The following is a 13,802-nucleotide window of genomic DNA, read 5'->3' on the forward strand; positions in this document are numbered from 1 at the left end:
TTACAACTAGTTGTTAAACTAACTCTTTTAAGAGATTTTGGATCAATGCTATAATGGTAAGAAAGTAACAATGAAATGACCTGATTGTGATGCAATTGAATTTCTTATTATAGATGTCTATTTTGCTTCATACTTGATCCTTCTTGATCGAATAACACTTTTTTTGCTCCACAAGGATACCTTCTTATTCTTCAAGTTCACTCTTACTTTTTCTTTTTCAATTCAATCAACATACTCGTACACACACTAAAATATCAACTTGACCTTTCATTTATACCATCTAGATTGTAAGGTTAGCTCAATTACAAATTAAAATAACTAATAATCATCACCAAAGTTGGCTAGAAAAAATGCTTTAAATAATTAAGCTTCTTATGTCAAAACAACAAAATCCTACATTGGCCAACCGTGCTTAGTAAGCACTAGTTCTAAGATGATTTCCTATGTTAACCAAAAAAAGCTTGGTTAACATTGCAAACTTGCAAAATCTTTCTACATCCAAGAAAACTTGATGAACATTGACTCTATCCAACTTTGCATTGCTAACCATGAGAACTTGATTAATACTATTTTGTGCTAGAATTCTTTCGATGCTTAAGTGAGCTCAATAGACACTGTCTTCACAGAGTAATCTTTAGGAATCCTTAATAGACAAGGAAAACTATCTTGCTAACCAAGTGAGCTTGGTAATCACTAACTGATAAATGATATGACATTTTTGTAACATCGAACACAACACATAATTAGACAATTGTATCCAACAATCTCCTTCTTTGGCATTGATAGCAACACAACATGTCATAGCACAATGAAATTTTAGAATAAGACTTTCTTTCATAGAAATTTTATCCCTCTTAAATTTTTACCAAAAACTTCTTTTCTTTCATGCAATAATCTCCCTCTGTGAAGGAATTACATAACTTCTTTGATACTATACTTCTCTCTCAATTTTTTTTAGAAAGGTATGCTAGTAAACTTCTCACTCTTTGACAACACATGCCAAAGATAACACATATCAAATTAGTATCAATGTACCTTTAGTATCAATTCATATGCAATATTATCTTATGGTACATCAACTAATTGATCTTCAACTTGGTTCTTGTTGATGCATCACTAAAACATTATTTAGTGAGCTTCAGATAGGGGAATGACCACTAACCTACCTCTTAGATACACAAATGCATCCTTAGGTAATGGCTTAGTAAATATATCTACAATCAATTCTTTTGTGTAAACATATTCCAATCTGATTTCTTTATCTTAGACCAATTCTTTGACAAAATGAAATTTTAGAAATATGCTTAGTTTTGGAATGCATCACTAGGTTCTTTCATATGTTAATTGTGCTAGTGTTATCACAATACATGGTAACTAGTTCTTTGATCTCAACTTTCATGCCTTCCAACAACTATTTAAACCAAACAATATTAGAATAGTTCATTGATGTTGCAACATATTATGCTTCTACTATAGATTGGGATGTGTAGTTTTTCTTTTTACTTGTCCAAGATACCAACCTTTTATCAAGAAAGAATTCTCCAATATTTGTACTCTTTCTGTCATCAAGATTTCTTGTCCAATCAGCATCAGTGAATTCCTTTAGGTCTAAGTTTCCTCCAAGTTTATACCATAAGCCATAGCCTTTAGTACCTTTCAGATATTTCAAAATTTCTTTGATTGCCATCATTTGATTTTCTCTAAGTTTAGCTAAGAATCTTGCCACTATCCCAACTGCTAAAGCAATATCAGGCCTTGTATAAACTATATATTGTAATTTTTCAATCATTGATCTGTATAAGATCTGATCTACCTCTTTTGAATCATCATCCTTGGTAAGCTTTAGTTTAGTACACATGGGGGTTCAAACTAGTTTAGAACCTTCCATTCCAAATTTCTTTGGTATCTCTTTGATATACTTAGATTGAGTAAAGTAGATAGCATTCTTGCTCTATTGTATCTATAGTCCAACAAATAATTTTATCTCACCAAACATGGACATTTCAAATTCTTTGCATAGATCATCATTTCCTATAAATAGAGTGTGATCCAAAAATATTTTTGCCAATACAATCTTATTATTTGGTCCTTCCTTGATATACAAACTACTATTATCATTAGTTCTCTAAAAACCAATCTATATAAGGTAGTTGTGCAACCTCTCATACCATGCTCTAGGAGCTTTTTTCAGACCATACAATGCTTTGTGTAATTTAAAGACTGTGTCCTTTTTTCTGGATCAATTAAACCTTTTAGTTGCTCAATGTAGACTTTTTGATCAAGAATACCATTGAGAAATGCAAATTCAACATCCATCTAATATACTTTGAATCCTCTATGAGCAGCATAGACAAGTAGAGTCCCGAAACCTTCTAATTTTGCAATAGGAGCAAAAGTTTCACCATAATCAATTCCTTCTTCTTGAGAATATCCTTTACAAACCAGTCTTGCTTTGTTTCTTAATACTTTTCCATCTTCATTTAGTTTATACTTGAAGACCCATTTTGTTCTAGTCACATTTTTATCTTTAGGCCAAGGAACAAGGGTCCAAGTTTTGTTCTTCTCTATTTTCTCTATTTCTTCATTCATAGCCTCAATCCAACTTTCATTTTCCAATGCACCTTTAACATGTCTAGGTTCAAAATCAAAAAGTAAATATGTACCTTTTAGCTTAGTTTGTGTCATAGTACCTTTTGATTTATCTCCAATAATTTAATCGGGTGCATGATGCCTCTGACATACTTAGCCAATACATGTTCTTTGCCTTTTGAATGAATTGTACTGTCTTCATTTTGAATTTCAACTTTTGGCTCTAGTTGCTCAGACTCAGTAGGTATTGGTTCAGTAGCTTCAAAATATGACCTGATTCCTTGTGACTTAGTTTGAACTTCTTACAACTCTATAACTTAGGAAGACTCAAGAGTTAAAGTGTCCTTATTGATAGACGTGTCTAGTAATGTATCAGGTTTGATGTAAAAAAATCTCCTATAATCTTTTGGTTCATTTTTTCTTTCTTCTTCAGTCCTTTCTACACACTCATCAATTCTCATATGTGCACTCTCTATGATTTTATGAGTAGACAAATTCAAACATCTATATGCCTTACTTTTGCAAGAATATCATAAGGATATACCTTCATCACCTTTCACATCAAACTTGCCCTTTCTAGATCCTTTCAAGATATAACATTTACTTTAAAATAATTTCAGGTAACTTACATTAGGTTTATAGCCATACCATAATTCATAGAGAGTTTTATATGAGTCCTTCTTCAACTATACTCGGTTCAAACTATGAACTGCAGTGCTAATGGCTTCATTCTAGTATTTGATAGCAACTTTATTTTCAATCATTAGAGTCCTTGCATAATCCATGATAGATTTATTTTTTCTTTCAGCTATTCCATTCTACTTAGGAGTACCAAGGGTTGATACCTATCTTTTAATTCCTCTTTCAATGCAAAATTTATTGAATTCATTAGAGATGAATTCACCACCTCTATTTGATCTTAAGTATTTCAATCTTTTCCCTATTTCCTTCTCTATTCTTGCTAGATACCATTTGAATTTTCTCAAATGCTTTTGACTTTTCTCTAAGATATATAATAGTCATCATTCTTGAATAGTCATTAGCAAAAGGAATAAAGAATATTTCTCCACTATAGCTTTCTATTCCAATGGGTCCACATAGGTTAGTATGCACAATTTCAAAGACATCTTCAAACTGATAGTTTTTGTTCTTAAAACTAGTCTTTCCCATTTTTCCAATCTGACAATTTTTGCATAAACCAACGTCTAGTTTCTTCAAACTACAATTACCTCTTACTTTTCTAAATTTTCTTATCTTGACCATATTATCAAAGTTTACATGACATAATATTTTGTGCCATAACCAACTTTCTTCCATTTGAGGAATACAACATGAACAACCACCAAGATTGACATAAAATAGGTTACCTCTTGTTTGATTGCCTGATCCAATCAGATTGCCTTTGTCATCTAGCAGTCTTGCCCTGCCATGCATGAATTCTACCTTGAGTCCAATGTTTATTAGCTATGCCACACTAAGTAGATTATATTTTAGTACTTTAACCCAATAGGCATTGTCACATACAAGTTCTTTGGTTAATGAGATTTTACCTTTCCCTTTTATCCAACAAGGTTCATTGTTTCCAAACCTTACACTACCACCATCATAGTCTTCAAACTATTTAAACTTTATTTTGTCTCTAGTCATATGATGTGAACATCCGCTGTCTATGATCCATGTGTCATTCTTATTGACATGATACATAAGTGTCATCTTATCTTCTTCTTCATTATATTCATCTTTTATAGTAATGTATACTATTTGATCTTCATTATTATCAGAATATTTAGCCATAAAACAAGTCTTTTTACCTTTTTCCTTGAATGATTTGTGATTTTTAAAATTCTTCTTGCCATTGTGCTTGTGACTTTTCTTCTCGTCCTTGCTTTCTTTTTTTGGGCACCTAGCAACAATATAACCAATTTTTTCACATGAAAAGTACATTAGGAGAACTTTACCTTTGTATATTCCTCTACTTCTAGAATATTTTCTTACAAGTAAAGTTTCAACAACTCCAAGATCACTATCAAAACTTTCTTCTGATTCTTCATCACTTTTTGATTGAATGTCCTTTATTTTCTTGCCTTTCTCCTTAAGTGAAAATTTGGCCTCAAATGCAGATTCAATATTCTTGGAAGTTGGAACATAATTTTCATAGTTGTCTAGCTCAAAAGCTATCAATATTTCTACTAGGATATCCAAAATTACCTTGTGATTTGGCTCATAGCTCTTTTCTTGAATAGAAGATACTCTAATTGCATAGATAGGAAGCAATGTTTTGAGAACTTTACTTACAATAGTTTCTCCCTTGATTTTTCCTCTAGAAGCTTTGGTTGCACTAATACTGGCAACATTTTTATCTTCTCTCATTCTCATTTAATCAAACTATCTTCTAAGGCTTTCTACTTTGGTGGTGATGTCCTTTAGCTTATTCTATGTATCAAAAGTAGATTTACAGTCCTTGATCTCATCAAATTCATCATAGCTAAGAGTAGATGCAATATCAATCATCATGGTGTTATGGTTCTTTTTCTTAGCAATATCTCCAATAGATAATGTACTAGTAGGAGTTGTGTTTTCTTCATCAAGGTATTTCAAGCCTATATCACTAATGGAAGCTAGATGAAGTCTCATGAGCCCCTATCATGTTGAAAAGTTCTCTATTAAGCTTTGGAATCTCTTTCTTGTAGGACATCTTGATCTTTAGCTTAGGTCCTTGAAAACTTTCATGCAAGCACCAAAAGCTCTGATACCAATTGTTGAAAATATAGGAGTAACTAAGAGTTGGTGAATTAGTTACCACTAAAATAAATCCCATATCCATTGGATGTTAACAATAAAATTGATGGCTACTATTATTTGGTAAACACACAAAAAATGTTGTAACTCGGTAAATGTAGAGTGTGATTTATTTTTAATTGATCTTAAAAAATTAACAATGATTTATTTGCAAGCATGAGAGAAATAACATGAACGCATGAGACACCATGATTTAACATGGAAACTCAATATGGGAAAAACCACCAATGTAACTAGTTACTAGTTTCACTCTTCTAAAGTGAGCCCTATTAGGAGCCAACCTAGTTAAAGCTTACAAAATACACTATTAGGTGTGACCTTGTTAGAGGATTTAATTACCCTGTAAGGAGTGGCCTTGAAAGAGGTCTTAAAACAATTCAATGGAATTATCACCTTGTTAGAGGATTTATAACTGGTAGTTAAACTAACTCTATTAAGACATTTTGGATTACTGCTACAATGGTAAGAAAGTAACAATGAAATGACCTAATTGTGATGAAATTGAATTGCTCATTATAAATCTCTATTCTACTTCATACTTGATCCTTCTTGATCAAATATCACCTTTTTTACTCCACAAAGATACCTTCTTATCCTTCAAGTTTTCTCTTACTTTTTATTTTTCAATTCAATCAGCATACTCGTACACACACTAAAATCTCAACTTAACATTTCATTTATACCATCTAGATTGTTTAGTTAGCATAATTACAAATTACAATAACCAATAATCATCACCATAGTTGGCTAGAAATAATACTTTAAATAATTAAGCTTCATATGTCAAAACAACAAAATCCTTCATTGGACGACCCTACTTTGTAAACACTAGTTCTAAGCTGATTTCCTATGTTAACCAATAGAAGCTTGGTTAACACTATGAACTTGTAAAATCCTTTGGTAACCGAGTGAAATTAGTGAACACTGACTTTGTCCAAATTTTCTTCGCTAATCATGAGAACTTTTTAAATACTATTTCTTGCCAAAATTCTTTCAATGCCTGAGTGAGCTTGGTAGACACTGTCATCACAGAGTAATCTTCAGGAATGCTCGGTAGAAAAGAAAAACTATCTTGTTGACCAAGTCAGCTCGATAAGCACTGACTAACAACTGATATGAAATTTGTGTAACATCAAAGACAATGCATAATTAGATGATTGCATCCAACAAGTTCTTCATGAAGTATCTCTATATGGGGGGTAAGGGAGGCCTGGATATTAATCAACTTTGCTCTTATATTAGCCTATTTTGATGTTAACACAAATAGATGACTTTGTGATTGAAGCAATGAATGAAAATGCTTCTTACTCTAAGCTAGGTTTTGAGGTAATTGCATACCTGACACTTTTAAATTTCTTTCCATGTTCGAAATATTCAAGACTATGCTATGTTACTAAGAGGGGAGGGGTGAATTAGTAACCATGAAAACTTTACCAAATTTAGATCTTAGTTGGAATAATAAAATTCATTAAATTAGATCTAACTACAATTATGAGAAACATAAACATTCATAAAACATGAGCATATTGATTTGGTGACCCAAAAACCTTCCAAATAAAAAGTAAAACTAGAGGGAGGATGATATCCACAAAACTTCAATATTGTAGCATAAAGTTGGCCTGCTAAACCTTATAATGACCACTTTTGATGATCTGCCTTGTTAGGAGCAATTAGGACTGCTAGGTCCAACTTGTTAGAGGATTTGCAAACATAAAATGAAGTATGCACTCTATAAAGAGATTTCAAAAAGACTATTAAGCCTACCTTGTTAGAGGATTTGAACTGATTCACCTATTAAAATGAAATAGCTAATCTTTGGCTTACAACTAATTTGCTATCAGAGATTTTTGAAGTATTGATTACATTTATGTGATAGATATGACTTTGCTACTCCTTTTCTAATATGGCCTTACAATACACCTACTATTGATTTGCATTCACATGCATTCATACAATCATCTATTCATTTGTTTTCACACACATTCACTAGATATGATAAAATACATTATATATATAGACTTTGCTACTCCTTTGCTAATATGGCCTTACAATACACTTACTATTGATTTGCATTCACATGCATTCATACAATCATCTATTCATTTGTTTTCACACACAGTCACTAGATATGATACAATACATTACATATATATACATATATACATATATATACATATATATAAATACATATATATATATATACATATATGTACATATATATATATATATATACATATATATATATGTACATATATATATATACATATATATATGTACATACATATATATACATATATATACATACATATATATACATATATATACATACATACATATATATACATATACATATATATATATATATACATTCATATATATATATATAAATACATACATATATATATAAATACATACATACATATATATATATATATATATATATATATATATATATATATATATATATATATATATATATATATATATATATATATATATATATATATATACATACATATACATACATACATACATATATATATATATATATATATATATATATATATATACACACACACACACACACACACACACACACACACACACACACACACACACACACACACACACACACAATTCAATTTAGAAAACTACCAAAGTTGGCCAATATGTAAGTTAACACCAATATGACAAGGTTAGCTCAAATGAAGACACTTAGGTTCTGAAGACTGACTTAGTGAAGTTCTAATACATGACATCCATTGTCATTACTCAACATCATCATGCATTTGGTAGAAGTAGAGGCTCAGTCCATACTAATCATCTTACAATAGTCTTGAACTCGATTTATACTGGGGACTTGGTAGATACTGTGTAACTTGGTAGAAACTGAATTATACATATACCATACCTAAACTTGATAAACACTAATCATCACATAGATTGGTTAATGTTATCTTCACTTTACATGAACTGCTAGCTTAGTTTGAACTGTGAAGCTTGGTAACCACTAGGATGTTCAATAGGAACTATAAAGTTTGGTGGTTACTCAATTACATGGCAAAAACTATAGACTATTCAATGAGTTTGATAGCCATACAAAATCTAAATAAGTGTTGTCACTACTAACAAACTTGATTTAATATCAACAATCTCCCTCTTTAGGATTAGTGACAAAAACACTTATTAGCCAAAACTTATATACATCTTAGTGATACTGGCTTGGTACTATTTTTGAGATTTTTCAAAATTTGTCTTTATAAGTATATACAATATACTTTCCTTTCTTTTACATGATTCTCCCCCATACAATATTCATAATATTTTTCATATATACACACTATCTCTCTCCTTTTGACAATAATGCCATTTTTTTAAATTCAAATCTTATTTATACAGAGACACAAATATAAGACAGAAACTTAGAATGTACCTTAAGTATGAGTGCTAAATTCTTATCCCAATTTTCTTGCAAAACTTTGCATGTATGTAGAGAAACTTGGACTTCTGTAGAGAGTTCTATCATATGATCTACAATTGAGAAATTGTTATCATGGATCACTATTGTTGAGTAAACAATGTGTTTTTGCATTGTGGCCATGATGGGAAGGATCATTTTTGGATGTCTATTAGTGAAGACTGGATCCTTGCTTCTTCTCTCAACAACTCTACTTACATATCTAATAAGAATTTGATTTTCATATGATGTGCAGAGCTTGAACTAGGGTCATGTTGCAACTATTGTGCACTATCCTTCATATCTTCATCAATATTTGTCAATTTTCTCTTTATTTCCTTTGTAAACTTAGTAACATTACATAATTTTCCAAAAAAGTGATGTTACATTTGTGCAAGAGTTTTCAAGATTAGTCAAAATTGAAGAAAGCTCCACTTACTGAATGGCAATTGGTTGAGCAATGTGCTCAATCACTTTGTAATCAAATTTCTTTTCTACTTTCTCAATCAATTTTTCTTGACCACTGAAATCCTCATTAAATTTTTGGACTACTTCTTCTAATTGAAATAAAATGTGTTGAGAAGCATCAACTTCAACACCTATTACCTTAGTCAAAATATTCTTAGCACTTTCTATGATTTTATATTCTTTTTCTCTTTCCTCTCTTAATTTCTTCTACTTTTCTTTCTTTTAGAGGATTTTACTAGCTATTTGCGTTTGATCTGCAGTGGAATTATCAAAATCCCACTTTGGAATCTCAATCTCCTCATCTAGATTAATGTCCTCCTCTATCTCCTTTCCACTCGAAAGTCTTATACTTGGTTGAGCCTTAGGTTCAATTGCATTTGTACATACTATCTTAGAATCTAGAATGGAAACAATAGTAGAGATAGGAGGACTAGCAATAAAAAATGATATAGTAGTAACAAGTGAAATATTGATTGGTGTGCTTAGTGAATCCAAAACTAATATACTTACAAAAGTATCTAAAGTTGTAGAAAACAAAACTATAGAATCCAAAGTTGTAGAACTTGAAACTATACTTACTACTAAAGAACAAAAAATTGCAGAACATGTTGTACTCGCTACTAATGAACTTGATTTAAGAACTGAAAAAGAGGGAGGCTACACCTTGATAGATGGAGTGGTAGAAATTTCCATTGGTAATGTATTGAGCTATGAGGTAGTAATGAGTGGTTGGACATTTGATGTATTTGTTGTGGTCACAATCAAACTTGTTGAAGCTATCTCTAAACTTGATGTAGCTATTGATTTGCTTGGAGAATGAGGAAGTGAGGCAATGACTTCTACTACTATCTTCATAGGATCAGTTTCCTCATAATCTTCTTTGTCTTCCTTGGTAGCTTCTTCCTCTTTGTCTTCTTCAACTTCTTCATTGTCAAATTATATTGTCTCAAAGTTTTTTCCTTCTTCCTCATCATCACTATCATCATCCTTGAATTCTATTGGAGAGTTAATCTATTTATGAAAGTGATAAATGATTTTCCACATGCCTATAGAATGCTTGACTACATGATCTATATCTATTAATAGGATTAAACAAGTATTGAATCTAAGAGTCATCATGTCTTCATTTTTCTTCATAGACTCTTTTACCTCAGCATTGCTAATGCTCGGTAAAAACTACCTCAAGGTTTGTTCATAGATATCTTTTTTTGTCTACATGGTTGAGTCCCATCTTGGCTTCAATATTTGTAATAGATCATTAGAAATCTGGCAGGTTATCTGATCAGGGGAACACTTCCATATGCCCATCTTGGTTAGCACCAATTCTTTAATTTGCTTCTTCTTCGCCTTTTTCATAGTCTCATACTTTAGTGATTTGAAGTTGGTTACGCCTACACCTTCTTCCATGTGTTTTAGTTTTACTTGGAAGGTGAGAGGTGGCTTGTTAATCAAAACTTCACTACCTTTCTTTCTAGATCTCCTAGTAAACACTATAGTGGATAGCTTGGGGGGTGTTGGTGTTTTAAAACTACTAAGCAACAAAATGCTTAATACTAAGATGACAATACTCACAAAATCTAAAGACTAGCCAATTCTTATTAGCCATTGTAAGTGTAAAACCATTTGGGCCCAACCTCAACAAAACTAAGGGTGGTTTTCTACTCTTTTGGCTCTGCAAAACCAGGGTGGGTATAACCTGAGATGATTCAAGACTAGGAAAAGTGTATGAGGATTATTTTTAGTTTCATTCTGATTCTCATCTCAAATCCTCAAATACATACACAATTCTTGATAACTTGATAAACACATCCCATATAACAGATATGGCCAAAAATTCTTCTATAGATCTATAGGTGTTCTCAGCAATAGTGGCTAATTGAAGCTAAAATATTCTATGCAAAAAAGTACTAGCCAACTTTTAGGATCTACAGGAAATAAAAGTAAAATTGATTTAATTCTGCATTTTTGACAACCATTTGTGAGATATTTCTCTTTCAGTTGGATCAAATTTGATCAATGCCTAATCCATTGAGGTTTAGAGTCTATAGAAAATTCTTAGATCTAATTTGTTACCTTACAAAAAATTTTATTAGTAGTTCTTATCAGAATTCATCATTCAAAATCCTTTCCACTACTATAGCAATCTTATCACATTCATCAAAGCTTTTACTTAACCCATTGAATTAACAACAGTGATAAACAAATATACAACCTAACTGAATTGCATTCAATTGCACAAACCTTTACTCATACAACATCAAGATAACCAAGTAATCAAAAGAAGATAGAGTTCAAAAAGAACTGATATGGGGATAGTTCATAATTTGTATTCATTTTCCTTGAAAATCATATATAGTTTACAGTAAACTTAGAATGACATTAAGAAAGGAACATAGATCATTCTATATTCATGTATTTTCAAGATCTGATAGAGAAAATACACCACCAATTTTCTCAAAAGAATGGACAAAAAATAGACTAAGTATCACTTAGAAAATTAAAATTCGGACCCTTTATCTAGCCCCAGAATCTCACTTATATAGTGTGAGATACAACAAGCTTTAGGCTAAGAGAAAATGACAAGTTTCCTTTACAAGAAGAAGACACAGAAATCTATCCGAAAAAGAAAAGATTAGTAGGAAGTTATGTGAGCCATATATTCTTTTGCAGGCTTCTGTCTACCACATCCATTTTTTGGTTTAGCTTCAACTGTGATTCTGTCGTATATGTAACTGTTAAGCTTGCCCATGACACAATCTAATTTGATGATTACAAACTAACTTAAACCCATGAGTTTTACCATCATCACGGTACTGGGAGAAACATCCTTACTTCCCACTCTTTGTTGATTAACACAACTCCTTAGGAAAATGGGATTAACCCTTAATAAACAACCCTCAAGCATGGAAACAATTTGGCTGTCAAATATTTAAAAATGAGTAATTTCTACTTAGCCAACCACGTCTGCATTCAAAACTAGCTTTCAACCAAAATTTGTCATCTACTAATACAAAAAGATGTGCACTAACAAAAAGTTAGAGGGACAATTTGCATGCAGCCCATGGGTATAAAGTCTTCTTCACCTTCTCTAAAAACTCTGCACAGGGTCCTACATACTTCTGCTACCATGGCATTGAAGTGTGCCATCTTGAAAATTTCCTTAGAGAAAGGTGTTACTGTTGACGGGATTTTAATTTTATCAAGTCTATTCTTTGCTCCCCTCATTACCTTAGTAGCTTGATCACAACCTATAAAAATACCCGAGATTACTAGTCTTCCTCGATCAAAACTACACATACTGACACATGAGAAGAACAACTTCCTCTCAACAAACCACCTTTTAAACAAACTTGAACCAATTTGAGAGGAAGAAACACTAGGGATCCAAATACTCTTGTTAAGTAATCCCTCTACTATCCACAATCTAAGGGTTAATGAATTCTTTAGAGCCATTTCTGCTATACCATACAAGACTACAATACTTTAGAGACTTTAGGAAAATACTCACTTGGAAATCTCTTATCTATAATTCTTTTATGCTATTTGGTACTCATGCCAAAATCCACACAATCCTCTTAGTAAATGATCCTATTTAGAAAAGACTTCAAAATCTTTATTCGCATAAGGTGCAACTGAAAAAATCTTATAAGTTACACTCTATTTTTTCTTTTCACATGTGAAACTTTTTAGATCTTATTAATATGCAGAGTGCCACTACCTTCAGCATTTAAACCTACATCATTGATCCTTTAAAATCATACGATTAAGGAATGAAAACTAAGTTGATTTAATATTCCTTTTAGCACACTGGCATTCAAACCAATAAATTGCCTCCATCTATATCTTTCCTTCAAAGCTGGCATTTCAAACTAGGCCCATGGATGACCAAGGACACATGTCACCAACTCATTAACTCACTATACTTATCTTTCGAGCACCTTTCCATAGTGAGCTAACAATAACCATTGATCTTAATTTGACCATATAGTAGATATTCAAAGCAACTTTTAAGAACACAATGGTGGGTCCCTTGCTTGTTAACTCACTATACTTAACTTTTGTACATCTCTTCATAGCGAGTTAATGAGCACCGTCAATCAATACTTGATCTTGTGGATAGCAATTTAGTGCAACAGTGGTGGGCCATCATTCACTAACTCGCTATGCCTAACTTTCAAACAATTTTCCATAGCGAATTAACAATGGCCTTTGATCCTGATTTGATCTAACAATCATAATTCTTTGTGTGCTTTGTACATGGGGAGTGAATCCATACATTTCTATCACTAAGATGGCTGAACACACTGGCACACACATGTACTCCTTTTTATCTATTAATGACATCACATGTTCTTGGCCTTGCTACGTTTGTGACTTTCAGGCAGGTCGCTACATCTCTACCAAAAAAAACACTAAATATCCAGCTAGCGACCTCTTGGTAGACAGACACTGGGAAATAAAGCTCCACTTGTGCAAAAGTAAAAGAAAA

Source organism: Cupressus sempervirens, chromosome 5 (genome assembly GCF_028749045.1).
Source record: "Cupressus sempervirens isolate cs-2001-9-10 chromosome 5, ASM2874904v1, whole genome shotgun sequence".
NCBI classification, from domain to species: Eukaryota; Viridiplantae; Streptophyta; class Pinopsida; order Cupressales; family Cupressaceae; genus Cupressus; species Cupressus sempervirens.